Raw genomic sequence first — 17,181 nt, 5'->3', positions numbered from 1 at the left:
ACAGGTGGGGAAGGGGCGGAGAGAAGGAGAAAGAGAATCCCAAGCAGGCTGCATGCTGTTAGTGCAGAGCCTCACATGGGGCTCGATCTCACGAACCATGAGATCATGACCTGAGCCAAAATCAAGAGTCTGATGGTTAACTGACTGAGCCACTGCAGGTGCCCCGAGACCACCTTTTGGTTAGATGTTTTCCTTTTCTGGACTTTGACTTAAGTATTTATTTATTTTATGTCTCTTTGACTTTTAGCTCTGTGTTCACAGTTTCTTTAACTTTCGCATCTGTAGAGTTCTTCTACTGAAATATATTTTTAATTTATAAAAGCTTTCTTTTCATCTCCTTGCCCACTCCTTCCTGCTGTCTTATCTACCCAAGTTATATCTTAATAAAATATAAACCTCTCAACACATTTTTATAACTCTTGCTTTATGCAGTTGTTGTCTGAATCAGGAAGAGAAAAGTGTTTAAAAAAATACATTATACTGTTTTCCTATATACTTGTGTAGTTACTTTTACCAATGCTTTTTATTTCTTCATAAGGATTCAAGTTTCTATGTAGAGTCCTTTCATTTGAGCATGAAGGACTCCTGTTAGTATTTCCTACAGAGAACATCGGCTAGCAATGAATTTTTTCAGTTAAAAAAAAATCTGGCAGTGTCTTAGTTTTTCCTTCATTTTTTGAAGGATAGTTTTGCAGGACATAAAATTCTGGGTTGCAATCTCTTGTTTCAGCACATTAAATATGTTATCCCCCTGCCTTCTGCCATCCATGGTATCAAATGAGGAATCAACATGTAATCTTAATTTAGATCTCTTGTTATGGTGGGTCATTATTCTGTTGATGCTTTCAAATTCTGTTTTAAAAGTCTTGGGCATTCTACAGTATTACTATGATGTAGCTAGGTATAGATACATATAGATTTATTCTCCTTGGAGTTCTTTGATCTTGGCTTTGTAGATTAATGTTTGTCAATAAATGTATGTTTTTGGGTATTATTTGTTCATATATATATATATATATATATATATATATATATTTTTTTTTTTTTTTTTTTTTTTTTTTTTTTTTTTTTAAGTAGGCTCCATGCCCAGTGTGGAGCCTGATGTGGGGCTTGAACTCATGACCCTGAGATAAAGATCTGAGCTGAGATTAAGAGTTGGATGTTCAACTGACTGAGCCACATAGGCACCCCTGTTCATATCTTCTTTTTTGCTCCTTCCTCCATCCTTTTCTTCCATGGCTGCCATCATGCATATGCTAGTACACTCGGTAGTGTGCCGCAGGTCTGAGGCTTGGTTGCTTTTTCTTTTTTTCTTTTCTTTGTGTTTCCCAGACTGGGTAATCACAATTGATCTATTTTCAAGTTCACTGATTCTTACTTCTGCCAGCTTAAGTCTTCTGTTTAGCCCTTCTCGTGAATTTTTTATTTCAGTTGTTGCACTTTTTAACTCCAGAATTTCTTCTTAGTTCTTTTTTTTTTTTTTTTTTTTTTTAATAGCTTCTACCCCTTTATTTATATTATCTCTTCGGTCAGACATTGTTTTCATATTTTTAATTCTTTGGGTATGATTTCCTATAGTTATTAGAAAATATTTATAGTAGCTGATTTAAGGTCTTTGACTAGTAAGTTCAACACATGGTTTTTCTCAGGGATAGTTTTTGTTGACTGCTTTTTTTCCTTGTGTGGGCTCCCCTTTCCTGGTTGTATGCATGTGTCTTTTTATTTTTTAAATTGTACAAATCACATAATACACTGTGGCAATATAGCAATCAGCGTCCCTCCCTCCCAAGGGTTTGTTGTAGTTTTTTGTTGTTGCAGTTTGTTTGTTTAGTGACTTTTCCTGACTAATTCTACAGTCTGTATTCTTTGTGTGTGTGGCCACTGGAGTCTCTGCTATATTAACTTAGTGGTCGGTCAATGATCAGGGAGGGATTTTTAAAAAATACTTCGAACCAGGAAGTCTCCCACCTGTATGGAGGGGTTTTGTCTTGGAGCCCACCTTCAATGCATTGGCCAGCAGTTCACAAGACTTCCTAGTCTTCACTTCCAACTTGCACAGAACTTCAAGGTTGGCCAGAGGTGAGAGCTGAAATCTTTTTCAGATTTTTTCCGAGTATGCCCACAGACATATATATGGGGCCTCCTACATCGCCAGAAATACATTGGGACTTTGCAAAGTCTTCTATGGTCACAGCACACCCACATTTTCCTTTTAAGTTTTCTTTTTGGCCAGCCTCTTTTTTTGCCCCAACTGGTATTGCTGCCTTACATCACTGCAACATTAAACCATTGCCATTGGCTGTTTTTTAAAAGAAAAAAATTTTTTAATGTTTATTTATTTTTGACAGAGAGAGACAGAGTGTGAGCGGGGGAGGGGCAGAGAGAGAGGGAGACACAGAATCCAAAGCAGGCTCCAGGTTTCAAGCTGTCAGCACAGAGCCCGATGCAGGGCTCGAACTCACAGACCGTGAGATCATGACCTGAGCTGAAGTCGGATGCTCAACCGACTGAGCCACCCAGGCGCCCCACCATTGACTGTTTTTGACAATTGACAACATGGTTTTGAGGCTGGGTGTTTTAAAGGCTACTGCAGAGCTGGGCAGAAGGGGTTGAGAATAGCGTAAGTTAAAACTCCCCAAACCTCACCTAGTTTCTTACCTAGATTCAGCTGTTTTTTCTTCAAATAAATGCTCCTCAGATGGGTATAAGCCTTTGGTTAATTTCCCGAGTTTTTTTTTTTTTTTTTTTTAATTTTCTTTTTCAACGTTTTTTTATTTATTTTTGGGACAGAGAGAGACAGAGCATGAACGGGGGAGGGGCAGAGAGAGAGGGAGACACAGAATCGGAAACAGGCTCCAGGCTCCGAGCCATCAGCCCAGAGCCTGACGCGGGGCTCGAACTCACGGACCGCGAGATCGTGACCTGGCTGAAGTCGGACGCTTAACCGACTGCGCCACCCAGGCGCCCCTCCCGAGTTTTGAGAAAGTTCGTTTTGACCCTTTGCCCAGTGCTCTTTTGCTTTTCTGGAGGAGCAGATTTTGGGAGGCATGCTTACTCCACCATTCTGAAAGAGCTTCTCCTTTTTCTAACATTCGGATGCAAACTCAGGTGGAAAGGCATGGAAATGCATGTAAATATATCACCTTGAAATGTCTAAATTGGTTTTTGAAATGTTGGATTGCCACATTAGTATTCCTCCCGGTCATAACACATCACAACACATCCCACACAAGCAAGTGCTTTTATAATCATGTCTCAAGGCTTATGAACCTAACCTCAAAACCTGGAGTTTTAGCATAAAAAAGCACACGTCTCATGAGTGATCCCAGTGACTTTGATTTTTGGAGAGACTAGAAACCGGTGGATGGTGACACATCCATATATCTTATGTTTAAAGGTTACCATTTGGCAGATACAAATAAATTTCTGCCTTGACAGTTTCCTTAAACATATCCAGGCATTGTTCTTATAGGGTACTATTTTTATTGGTAAAGCTGAAGTATCAAATTTTGTGGTTCAGACCAGAATAATTTATAACCAGTGGTTAGCTAAGTACCATGATTCTTTGAGCCTCTGTCCATCTTCCTTGACTTAGGTGCACGGACCAGAAAGGATTTAATGAGTGGCAAAGTTGGAAGTAGAACTTTGCTTCATCCTATAGAAATGCAAGAGATGAGACCCAGGGCCCTCTATCTCTGCCATCGTTTAAAAATTTCCCAAGAGATTCTTTTTCTTACTTCCTGTACTCTCCAGAAGGTTCTCCATAGGAAAGAGCTGTTTAACTCATGGAGCAAAACTCTACCTAGTATTTACAAATCAACCTTTGACTGAAAGCATAATGAAAATGTCATTTTTCAGTTGGGAGGCCAAATAAAAGTTCTGTTTTAGACATTTTTCCTTATTTTTTTTCAAATGTGCAACTGGAGTTATGATGGTAGTTTCACATTTCTGTATTCCCTTTCTTTTTTCATATTGAGCTGTTTAGGTCCCCAAACCCAGAGCACCAATTTTATTTTGATTCGATTCTTCTTTTCTGTGAAAACTACAAATTAACTCCCTTTATATTATTCTAAAAACAGTCTTCCTTTCTTTTTTCCATCCCTGGTTTCTCAAATAATTGCTTCTTTGTGAAGAACCAAACAATAGCAAACCACGGGTAATCTGCTGCTGGTTTAAGTCCTATATTTAACCAGCAAGCTGTTTAATCAGAAACATAATCCGACCTATTGGGTTACCAAATTTTGTCTAATATATCTGAGAAAGATATATCTCAATCTCTGACTGAAACATACTCATCTAGCTTTCCATAGGTAACAGAGATGTTAGTACAACAAAGGACACACTGAAATTGTATCATATCATTTGGTGAAATTTGAAAGTGGAATATTAAAAGCTTAACTAATATTTTACTTTTATAACCCCACAGTGAGTTTTGTGTGTGTGTGTGTGTGTGTGTGTGTGTGTGTGTGTGTGTGTGTGGTTGCTTTTTAAAACTTTTCCTTTTCTTTGTGACATGATTTCCAAATGTACATTTTAGGATATGATTATAATTATACAATATTGTGTTGCAGATTGGGATACTTTGTCAGTTGTTTCTAGAGACAATGTCTTTTAAACCAATTTCAAAATAGAAATAAAACTGTTGGAGAATTAAGATTGAGAGATAGTCTAGTTCAGTGTAGTTGGTCCTCAGTAAGCTTCACCTCTTAACCTCTCTGTGTGCCCCACTCATTCTTTTGATAAATCACTTCAGGTTTTGATCAAATGGTTGGGTCATCTTTACAGCATTTTTTTTTAATGAGATGGTTTCTTTCCACTGGATTGGGAATCAAGATACCTGGGTCCTAATTCTGTCTTGTTATTGACCAGAACGACCTGAGGCCAGATTACTCATTCTTTCCGAGCCTCAGATTTCCTCTTCTATAGAACAGAACAGAGTATGTGTGGGGAGAAGCTGGGCTCAATGAGGTTCAAGTATGACTCAAAAGAGAAATATTTATGGTTATGCAATATAAGCCTTAATTGTGCAGTGCTTTTGACTTTTCCTGATTTTCTTGATAGCCTACCTTTTTCTATGTACACGTAACCTCCACTATCTGAGAGCATTCCTATGAAACCTTTTTTTGTAAATTGGCATAGACAGGACATTGTATACAACAGCAGCAGAATATAGATTCTTCTCAATCTCACACAGATCATTCTCTGTGAGCTGAAGTTGCTGGGGATATAAAGATGGATAGGACATAACACCAGCTTTTAAGAGGTTTTGAGGCTGGTGGATGAGATACTTGCTTGACTATTCAAAGCAGAGGTAGGAGGAGTGGGGCAGGAACTATGTTAGTCAGGGGCACTGGAACAAGGTTCACTGCCAGTGTACCTCTGTGGGAGGGTTTCCTGGAGAAGCTAGTAGATTCCAGTTAGTCATCATCCTCTGTAACTGTGTAGAACAACTTTCTTTTCTTTCTTGGGAAATTTTCTGGAGGAGGCTCTTGAGGCTTATTGGAATTATTTAGGAAAGTAATTGTTTAATAGTTTCCAGGTAGAAGCAGTTAACAGTTGAGGGAGAATTAAGACACTCTGATGAACTTAGATTTGTGTAGGATTGAAATAAATGGAAGGTGGGAGCCTGAAGTGAACAGATGGACCATTAAGGGAGCTGGTCAAGCTTGCACTTAGGAATAATAATTATAAAGATAATGTATAACGGTATAATTATAATGATCATAATGGCTAATGCTGAGGAATGCTGGCACCATTATAAACTCTTGACATGTACTAACTCATAACATTCCTATTAACATTTCCACAGGATAGATACTATTAATATTTCCATTTTACAGATGACAAAACTGAGGCATCAAAAGTCTAGGTCATGGGTAGAATGGCTTCTGCTTAAGTTATGTTGCATGGGACCCTAGAATGGAAACTCGCTTTGCTCATTGTGAGAATTTTGATAAAAGTCTTGCCCAAATGTCATAGTTAATATGTGGCAGAATAGGCAGGAGGCAGTAGGTCAAGGGGAACAAAGTTTCAATTGCGTAAGACATGTGAGTTCTGGAAATCTAATGTATGGTAATGTGAATGTAGTTAACGATGCTGTATTGTATACTTCAGATTTGCTAAAGGATGTATCTTAAGTGTCCTCACCACACACATGCACACACACACAAGTAACTGTATGAAGTGATGCATATGTTAATTAGCTTGATTGTGGCATTTTCTGATGCATGTATGTCAAAACATACGACATGTACCTTAAATATATACATTTTTTGAAATTTGTCAATTATACGTCAATAAAGATTGGGGCAAAACGGCAGACATTGGATTTAAACCCTGTAATCCTCAGAGACCAGTCCAGCCATCTGATGGGTGCGTGCATAGGCGGGAGCCATGCCCAACTTCGCCCCCCGTGAAAGACCTGCCGGCTGCAGACTTGACTACACACCCCACAACAGCCACAAGACCTGGTTCCAGCTCTGCTTGCCCATGATTCTGGAGGTAACCTCATCAGCCCAGGGACCCAGCAGGAAAAGATCTGCCAAAACTAGTCTGTGAAGACCGGAAGAGGCGTCTGCCTTTCAAATGCACAGGCATCAATGCGGGACTACATGGGTCACTAAGAATTAGGTAAATGTGGGGCACCTGGGCGGGTCAGTCAGTTAAGCATCTGGCTCCTGATTTCAGCTCAGGTCATAATCTCATGGTTTGTGGGTTTGAGCCCCACGTCTGGCTCTGCACTGACAGTGTGGACCCTGCTTGGGATTCTCTCTCTCTCCCTCTCTCTCTGCCCCTCCCCTGCCTGCTCTCTCTCTCAGAAAAGAAAAAGAAAAAGAAAAAGAAAAGAAAAGAAAGAATTAGTCACACATGATACCACCCAAGGAGACTAATAAAGCTCCAGTAAGCAACCTTAAAGAAATAGCCACAAATGGCTACCAAAGAATTCATAATAAAGAAGCTCAGTTAGCAACAAGGGAATACAGACAACTACATGAAATCAGTAGATCAATACATGGGCAAAATGAAAAGCTTAACAAAGAAATGGAAATCATAAAAGAGAACCAAACAAATTCTGGAGCTGAAGAATGCAATGACTTCAATAGAGAGTTTCAACAGCAGACTTAATCATGCAGAAGAAAGAATCAGCAAACTGGAAGGCAAGTTATTTGAAATTATCCAATTAGAGGAACAAAAAGAATAGGAAAGAGAAGAAAGTCTACATGACTTGTGGGACAGCAGCAAAAGAACTAATCTATGCATTATGGGAATCCCAGAAGGAGCAGAGAATGAGAAAGGGACAGAAAGCTTATTTAAAGAAATAATGTCAAAGAAATAACAAGTGTTGACAAGGATGTAGAGGTCAAAGGAACTCTGATGCACTGTTGGTGGAAATATAAATTGGTGCAGCCACTGTGGAAAACAGAATGGAGGTTCCTCGAAAAATTAAAAATAGCAATACCACATGATGTAGTAATTCCACTACTAGCTATTTACCCAGAGAAAACAAAAACACTAATTGGAAAAGATATATGCACCCCTATGTTTATTACATAATTATTTAGAATAGCCAAGATATGGAAGGAATCCAAGTGTCCACTGATAGATGAATGGATAAAGAAGATGTGGTATATATATGACGGAATATTATTCAGCCTTAAAAAAAAAAAAAGAATGAGATCATGTAATTTGTGACAACATGGATGGACCTAGAGGTTATTATGCTAAGTGAAATAAGTTAGAGAAAGACAAATGCTATATGATTTCGCTTATATGTGGAATTAAAAAAACAAAACAAACAAAAAAGTGGAAGCAGACCCATAAAAACAGAGAGCAAACTATGGTTGCCAGAGGGGAGAGATTGAGGGAATGGTCAAAATGGGTGAAAGGTGTAGGAGGTACAGGCTCCCAGTTATGAAATGAATAAGTCACAGGTATGAAAGGTACAGCACAGGGAACACAGCCAATGTTATTGTCATAGCATTATATGGTGACAGATGGTAGCTACATTTGTGGTGAGCATAACATAATGTAAAGACATGTTGAATCACTATGTTGTACACCTGAAACTAATGCAACATTGTATGTCAACCATTCTTCAATAGAGAGAAAGAAAGAAAGAAAGAAAGAAAGAAAGAAAGAAAGAAAGAAAGAAAGAAAGGGCTTCCCAGATTTGCAGAGGGAAATGAACATTCAGGTTCCTGATGCCCGAAGAACCCCAGATAGAGTGCACATGAAGAAGTCTTCATTGAGATATTTTAAAACTAAATTGGCAAAAGTCAAAGACAAAGAGAATTTTGAAAGCAGCCAGAGAAAAACAACTTATCACATAGAAAGGACATAAAAGGTATTTTATGCAAATAGTAACCAAAAAAGAGCCTGGGTGACTATAGTTGTATTATACAAAATAGACTTTAAGTAAAAAAACTGTCACTTTCAATAATGGATAGATCATCCAGACAGAAAATCAATATGGAAACAACAGACTTGAACAACACCATAGACCAAACAGACCTATCAGGCATATATAGGACATTTTGTGTAACAACAGCAGAATATACATTTTTCTTAAACTCACACAGATCAGCTGTCCAGAATAGATCATATGTTAGGCTACAAAACAAGTCTTAACAAATTTAAGAAGATTAAAGTTGTATTAAGTATCTTCTCTGACTGAAGTATATGAAATGAGAAATCAATAACAGGAGGAAAATTGGAAAATTCACAAACGTGTGGAAATTAAACAACATATTCTTGAACAATGAGTGGTTCAAAAAAGAAATCAAGAAGAAAATAAAAAATACCCCAAGAAGAACAAAAATGGAAATATACCAACATTTATGGGATGCAGCAAAAGCAGTTCTAAGAGGGGGATTTATAGCAATAAATGCCTCCATTAAGAAAAAAGAAAGGTCTCAAACAGCTAAACGTTACACTTCAAAGTCCTAGGGGAAAAAAAAAAAAAAAAAGAACAAACTAAGCCCAAAGTTAGTAGGAGGGGTGAGGTCATAAAAATCAGAGCAGAGATAAGTGAAATCATGAATAGGAGAACAATTAAAAATTTGAATGAAACTAAGAGTTGGTTTTTTTGAGAAGATAAACAAAATTGATAAACCTTTAGCTAGACTAAGAAAAGACTCAAATAAAATTTGAAACATCCCAACTGATACTAAAGAAATGCAAAGACAGAAATAAGAAACTACTGTGAACAATTATATTGCCAACAAATTGGACAACCTAGAAGAAATGGATATATTCTCAGAAATATACAACCTACCAAGACTGAATCATGAAGATATAGAAAGTTTGAGGGGCGCCTGGGTGGCTCAGTCGGTTGGGCGACCGACTTCGGCTCAGGTCATGATCTCACAGTTCGTGGGTTCGAGCCCCGCGTCGGGCTCTGTGCTGGCAGCTCAGAGCCTGGAGCCTGCTTCAGATTCTGTGTCTCCCCCCCTCTCTAACCCTCCCCTGCTCACGCTCTGTGTCTGTCTCTTAATAATAAATAAACATAAAAAATTAAAAAAAAAGTTTGAACAGATCAATGACAAGTATGGAGATGGAATCAGTAATCAAAACCTCCCAACAAAGAAAAAAGCCTGGGGCCAGATAGCTTCACTGGTGAATTCTACTAAATATTTAAAGAATTAATGCCAACCCTTCTCAGACTCTTCCAAAAAATAGAATAGGAGAGAACACTTCCAAATTCATTTTATGAGGTCAGCAATACTCTGATACACCACAAGGAAAGACAATTACAGGACTAGAAACACCTTGTGGAGAGTAATGGTGAACCACTGAACCATTGCACTGGGACCTGGTCCACTGCACCAGATACGGCGATTGAACGAAAGTTTCGATGGCACAGCCAAGGCTGGCATTTAAGGAAGAAGGACACACATGGGTGGCAATGTAAAGAGGCTGGTCGTGAGTGGAGAGAGTGTCTCCGACAAGTGCGTAGAAATAGGCATGGCAATTTGCCTGTTGTCTCTTAGCCCTAATCCATTCTTCTACACTCTTCTCTGGGATGTTGCAGTTGGCTCTCTGCAAATTACAGTCACAGGATCCTTTTGTTTTATCCCCTAGCCTTCAGGTGGTAGCTCTTTCTGCAGTTATTTCTTCTGATTAGTCAGCCCTCCATCACCTATGTGATCAATTCCTTTTATTAAATCTTTTTTGTTGAAATCCCTAGTGTGGGGTCTGTTTTCCTGACTTGGTCCTAGATGGGTATAAGAGTAGACCTCAGAGGACAGAACTTGAGAGAAAGGTAATGCTCAGGAACCCAGGCAAGTTAGTTGGTCAACAGAGAGCCACAGGTACTGGGCATGCCTGTGTGAGTCTCTGAGCTGGTTTCCTTGTCTGTTGTAACTGGAATAAGGACACCTACCTTCTAGTTAATTTGCCAGAAGAGGTGCCTCTACAGAAATCTGAAAGGGGTGTGATGTCAAGTTACAGAAGCCCACCTGACATAATTTAAAGAACACACGAGAATGCATCTGATAGCTATGGAGTGTCTTATGGGATCCAAGAATAGGAAGAGCACACTGACCTTGGGAAGACCTCGGGCCTGGAAACTAGAAACCTGTTAGGATTCTGACTTGTTTTTGCATTTTCTGCACGTTGGCTTCATTCTTTTCTTCCTGCACACCAGCTGTCTTTGCTTTGACAGTCCATGCTATGCAGAGAAATGACCGCTTACGGTTGTAAAGTCAATATCTCCTCCTTCCGTGAAACTAGTCCAGATTGGATTTGCAATTATGGCCATGGAAGTGGAGGTTACGTAATATGAGCACGGAGTCTGGTAGCACGCCCCTATAAGGGAGGGCCAGCACTGAGGTCACTGTGGATTGAGCAGACCTATAAGTATTTACTATCCTGGGCCTCAGGAACGTTGATAAAACTTGGAATCGGGGCCATGGCCAGATGTTAAGTCTCTAATCCCAGACAGATGAGCCAGATCTTCTCACTTCAGGCTGGGAGTGGTTCTAACAAGGTGGGGGAAGGGAGGAAGACTGACTCTGCAGGGGAGGATCCAGGGATCTTCCACAGTAGGGGGTGGGAAGGATGCAGACTCAGAACCCATGTCTCCATTCTCTTCTGCCAGATGTCTCTGAAGCATATTCCAGCATTCTTGTGAAAAAAAAAAAAATTCTACCTCTAACCTTCATTCTGTTGAAGAAATGGGCTCCCCGCAGGCTAAGCAAAGAACGAGAGCCCTCAGGACTTGATCTGTGTTCTCAGAGACCGCTGACATCCATCCCACGGGGTGATCTCCTATAGACTCCACTCCTGGCATTGGCCTAGGGATGCTTTACCTATTTTTTTCCTGTTTATTTTGTTGGCTCAGATCTCTTAAATGTTTGAAATAAAAAGTATTTTGTGCAATTGCATGATGTTTTGGGAAGACTAATGGATGGGGACTTAAGAGAGATGGTTTTGTTTTGTTTTGTTTTTCTGTGCTTTTCTTTCCTGTATTGTGTGACCTTGGACAAGTCACTTTACTGTGCTGAGACTCAGCTATGAAACCAGGGGACTAGGCTGGTTGACCTCCAAGGCTCCTTCCAGCATACTGTGCACCCGAGGTCAGGGTAGAAGGACTTGCCCTTGCTCTGTGTTGCACAGGTCCCAGGACTGAAACTTGCCTCTCTGGTTGTGAGAATGTTGGCAAAAGGCCACTGCAGAATTCTGTCGGAGTCTGGCTTGGTGTAAATGGTTCCTCTCGGGGGCATGATGGGCCCTGGAGAATGCATATTCCACCCATAAGACGAACACCTGAGCCTTCCCAGAAGCACGCAAGGATTACATAGAATCAGGATCTGGTCTTTATCTTGAAAGGCAATTCGAGCCCTGCTGGACATTCCAAACTGGAATTGTACATGGAAAAATAACATTGGCGCTATAAATTCCTTTCTGCTTTGAAATATGTTGTGTATTAGAAACAGAGAGGTGGTGTTTATGGTGTAACTCAGGGCGATGGGATGGAGTTATGCTTTGAGAGCTGAATGATAGGACACGAAGCAAACAGAGTCTCTAAAGGGAGATGTTTTAGAGGATAAAATGTATTTAATAATGATAGAGAGGCTCCTTCCCAACAGGAGCTCACAGATATGAACCTCTCAGACTTCCCGATGCCGTCGAGGCACATGAGGAAGGAAGGATGAATCCCTCAAAAGCAAGACTCCAATGAACTAAACGTCCCTTGATGTCCCAAGCTTCTTGGATCCCTAACAGTGCAGTTGGTGGGGATCATGTTGTTTCTCTCCCAGATGCCGGAAAAGGCCCCAGCCCGGAAGCGAGACAGCTGAGGGCCATCAGATTTCATGAAGAGGGTTATCATCATGTAGAAGGTGATTGCCCCAAACTGGGCCCCCAGCGTGGAACAAAACACGGCTTCTCTGAGTCCACTCTGCTCCAAAATGCGTGTAGGTGTGCCTGAGGAGCTGGTGGGGGCAGTTTAAGTCGCTGCGAGCGCCTGCCAGGGGGGGATCCCTCACCAGTGGGGGCAGGGGAGGTTCAGGACAGATGGAAAGCAGGACTTTCGACACCGGTGTTGATCAACACTCAGGCTGTCGAGAGATCCTGTTCCCTGGGGACACTGGAAAGTAGGCTGCTTTCTTATCTGACCTGGACGGTTTAGGTTTCCAGCCTTGAGCCTGGAGAAGGGTTGTGTTCCCGGGAGGAGGATGTGAAAATCGTTGTTTTAAAAGCTCTTTTTGTAGCCCTCCCTCTCGTCGGGGGACGGGGAGCCGAGCTGTGCTTCTGAGTTGCTGTGCCTGGTTTTGCACGCCCCCCCCCCCCCCCACACACACACCTTGATCTCAGAATTTCTGCCAAGGTGAGGATGTGTTGTTCTCTCTCCACGGTTTAGAAGGACGTGGAAGAACAGGAAAGCAGGCGGGGAAACCAGATAACCTGGTTCACTAGAAGCGGGTGTAGATGGAGTCTTAGAGGCTCTGAGAGGGTTTGGTGCTAGTGTTAAATGGGCAGAAAGAGCAGTGACAACCCACACACGTCCACCAGCAAACACCCTGCAGTCCATTGCTCCTTCCCTGGGCTTCGGTTTCCTTATTTGTAAAACGAGGATATTAATATCCGCACCGAGGGCGTACTGGTGTTGTGTGAGGATCCGATGAAGTCATGTCTGTGAAAGCACTCCACGAACCGCCAACCAGCACACACGGCATTGCTAAAAACACAGGCGAGTAAGAGCTTCATTTTGGCCATTAACCTCGACTTCCTCTTCGCCTGACTTTTCGCCCCATCCACGCAAGAGTCACAGGCAGAGGGATTCTAATGTTCTTTAAAGTTTATTTACTTTGAGAGAGAGAGAGAGAGAGAGGTAGAGTGAGCAGGCGAGGGGGAGAGAGAGAGAGAGAGAGAGAGAATGAATCCTAAGCAGGCTCCACGCTGTCAGCACGGAGCCCAGTGCGGGGCTTGATCTCTCGAATCGTGAGGTCATGACCTGAGTGGAAATCAAGAGTCGGACACTTAACCGACTGGGCCACCCAGGTGCCTCCAGAATGATTTTCATTTTTAAAAAATTTCTCATTTCTTGGGCGCCTGGGTGGTTCAGTCGGTTAAACTCACAAAGATAGTACTCATGCTTCTGTGGACACAGCTTCATATGATAATTCTTTTTTTTCTTTTTAATGTTTTTATTTATTTATTTATTTTTTTTTTTAATTTTTTTTTTTAACGTTTATTTATTTTTGAGACAGAGAGAGACAGAGCATGAATGGGGGAGGGGCAGAGAGAGAGGGAGACACAGAATCGGAAGCAGGCTCCAGGCTCTGAGCCGTTAGCCCAGAGCCCGACGCGGGGCTCGAACCCACGGACTGTGAGATCGTGACCTGAGCCGAAGTTGGACACTCAACCAACTGAGCCACCCAGGCGCCCCTGTTTTTATTTATTTTTGAGACAGAGACAGAGCATGAGCAGGGGAGGGGCAGAGAGAGAGGAAGACACAGAATCTGAAGCAGGCTCCGGGCTCTGAGCTGTCAGCACAGAGCCTGACGTGGGGCTCGAACTCATGGACTGTGAGATCATGACCTGAGCCAAAGTTGGACGCTTAACTGACTGAGACACCCAAGCGCCCCCCCCCCCTTTTTTTTTTTTTTTTTTACCTTTTTTAATGTTTATTTTTGAGAGCAAGAGAGTCAGAGTGTGAGCAGGGGAGGGGCAGAGAGAGAGGGAGACACAGAATCTGAAGCAGGCTCCGGGCTCTGAGCTGTCAGCACAGAGCCTGAGGCGGGGCTCGAACTCACAGACCGGACCGTGAGATCGTGACCTGAGCTGAAGTGGGACGTTTAACTTACTGAGCCACCCAGGGGCCCCTTCATATGATAACTCTTAAGCGTACTAAGATTCCTGAATGATGAGCTAAAATTAAGCAAAAACCAAAGGAAAGTCTCTATACAGCTGTCTGGACATTCAGACCATTCTGCTGTGAAGAAAACCTAAGTATTTCTATTGCCTACAAGATTTCTTCCATATTGATTAAAAAAATTTAGCTTTTGGGGCGCCTGGGTGGCTCAGTCGGTTGGGCGGCCGACTTCGGCTCAGGTCATGATCTCACTGTCCGTGAGTTCGAGCCCCGCGTCGGGCTCTGTGCTGACCACGCAGAGCCTGGAGCCTGCTTCGGATTCTGTGTCTCCCTCTCTCTCTGCCCCTCCCCTGTTCATGCTCTGCCTCTCTCTGTCTCAAAAATAAATAAATGTTAAAAAAAATTTAAAAAAATTTAGCTTTTATGCCTTAATATATGTCAATGGATTTGTCTGTTGTGGACAGATTAACCAATAACTAGGCACCTTATTTTAAGGATTAAGTTCTAAAATTGGTATTTACGTGCACGATATGACTCCACCGTGTACTGTGTTCTCTGGTTTTGGCCGGTGAGGTATAATTTCTATAAAATCCAGGGATCATCAGAAGTTGTTAATTATTGATGCAGCGGATAATGTGACCTGTCTTCTAGTGTATGGCACACTTTTTCTAAGAAGTGACCCACTTGTGAGTGGGATGGAGCTGTATTCATATTACATGGCCCATTGGTCTCCAGTTTAGAGATAGAGGATGAGAACATGAAACACACCCGACCAATCAAATTCCTCCTCTCAGGGTTCTAGAACTGGGGCCTCAACAAAACTAGTCATTCTCTCCTGTTCATTTAAAGTGAGAGAGAGCTAAGGCGTCTTTTTAGGCTAACCATCTTCAATAGCATGTGAAACGAAGCAGAAAAGTCTGATCTGCTGAAAAATAGGTTAAAAGATGTGTTAGGGATACACAGGAGGGAGAGAGAGAGAGAGAGAGAGAGAGGAGAGAGAGAGAAGGAGCAGAAGTGAGGAGAGAAGACAGTTGACTAGGAACTAGGTTACTAGTGGCTTATTTGTATTTTTAATTCCTTGTGAAGCTTAAATGTACCAACTGGGTTTGTTTCTGTGAATACTCATAGAGTCTTTTAAGATGTATATGTGTGTGTGTGTGTGTGTGTGTGTGTGTGTGTGTGTGTGTTCAAGTTACACTCCTTACTTCCATCTTGTATTTTATTTCCTGAAGCATCACAAAGGTGTCTAATCCCTGGCCATTTGGAGACAGAAATACCATAGTTATTTCAATTTTTAACACTTGTATTTACTTGAACCTTGGCTTGCAGACTAGAAAAGATTTTGAAAAGTCATCTTGAATATCTCCTTACTTCTAATGAATACCGCATCTTGTCCATTCCAGATCTTTCCTATTTTTAGTAAAGTCCAGGTAGGGGAATTCTATACTCTTGTCAGTAACTCATTTTTAGTGTAAAACAGTCCTCATAATTGGGATGTATTACCTCCCATGCAACATAAATCATTCTGATTGCAATGACTCATGTTTCCCAAGCCAAACCAGGGGGCAAAATCTATTCACACAAGAGTAACAAAATGGCATTTTTCCACATCTGTTCCCACAATTGTAGGAATTCCAGCCTTACTCAAAACTCTATCAAATAGCTCTGAGAGTCTCCAAGAAGTTTTTTCTGTGTATTCCATGAATGACTCCTCTCAGCTTTGAAGTGGCACTTGCTTTTTCTTTCCTTCCAGCCGTGGCTTCCTGTAGCAATGGCTGTTGTCAAGCCTGAGAAAACATGGCCCACTCCCCCAACCTGGATGGTCTTCCAAAACGGGGGCTCCAATCTGATCATTCTTCTTGATTCTTTAAATGCCCACTCACATATTTTGGTAAAACATCACCTTGGCTTTTTCTTGCCTTTTTTTTTTTTTTTTTTTTTTTTTTTTTTTGGTAGCATCTTCTTAAGAGTTCAAGGTCAGACTCCAAATCTGGCTGAGACTAACTTCAGTGAGAGACAAGGTATTTTTCTTAGAGCTCTTCCTTACTTTTGACCCAGCCTATGGAGTAGAACCACCTTAAATACTGGTGATTGAAGACACATACCTGTAGGTGTCTCTTCTTTATTAGGTTCTAGATTTACGGAATTATTACACTGCTGTCCACATGTGACCTGTAGTCTCACCAAATCTGTGAAATTATTATCCTCTGGGTGCATTCTTTATGGTGGTGCCAAATAGGTAAACTACTCTAGACCGCAATATTTGGGGACGATTCTAGGACCCATCCCAGGACCAGATGTCTGGAGTTGTCTCAGGCAAGCACCCAGCCAAGGGCCTCCAAGTGCTCAATATACATTTACCGCCTTAAGCCAAGTGTCCTGGCCTCAGTCAGCCTCAGACCTGACTTCAGATTTTCTCACTGAAGAGCTTTCTTACGAGGTTTACCTCTTCTCTTTGTAAAATAACCCTGGTTCTAGTTTTTTCTTAGTCTCGTTTTCTACCTTTGGTCCTCTCTGTGGCTGCCCTCTGAGCTGGGTCCAACTTCTCTGTGTCCTCTTCTATGTGAGGCATAGACACCAAAGGCCACTTTCTGACTGAGCTTAAGGGCCTTGTGGGGATATAATACCGACAGCATGGCTCTTCATGGCCATTCCAGCTGGAGGTCTCCTTGGCCCCTGGTCCTCTTATGAAGTATCTCCTGCTCCAGGCTTACTATGGGAATGTCCTTCCATGGTCCCCTTCTCCTGTCCTTCTCCTGTGTGCCCTGTGTCTCTTCTTGCTCATCTTGGGGGCTGTGCGATCCTCTGTTGGCTGCCAAAATGCAAGCAGAGAAGAGACAGTGATAGCACAGGCCCAGAGGAAG

The 17,181-nt window shown here is 41.7% G+C and overlaps 1 long non-coding RNA gene across 1 annotated transcript; it reads left to right on the top strand.

The window, feature by feature from the left end:
* Positions 1-1,102: 1,102 nt before the first annotated feature.
* LOC131495833 (uncharacterized) lies at positions 1,103-7,689 on the top strand. The gene is made up of 2 exons (XR_009254145.1): positions 1,103-2,715; positions 2,962-7,689. It is a non-coding gene; the product is annotated as an uncharacterized LOC131495833 (long non-coding RNA).
* The last annotated feature ends 9,492 nt before the right edge of the window (positions 7,690-17,181 follow it).

This window comes from Neofelis nebulosa, chromosome 15 (genome assembly GCF_028018385.1).
Source record: "Neofelis nebulosa isolate mNeoNeb1 chromosome 15, mNeoNeb1.pri, whole genome shotgun sequence".
In the NCBI taxonomy this organism is placed as follows: domain Eukaryota; kingdom Metazoa; phylum Chordata; class Mammalia; order Carnivora; family Felidae; genus Neofelis; species Neofelis nebulosa.
The sequence above is the reverse complement of the archived record's forward strand: the minus strand, read 5'-3'. Positions and strand labels throughout refer to the sequence as shown.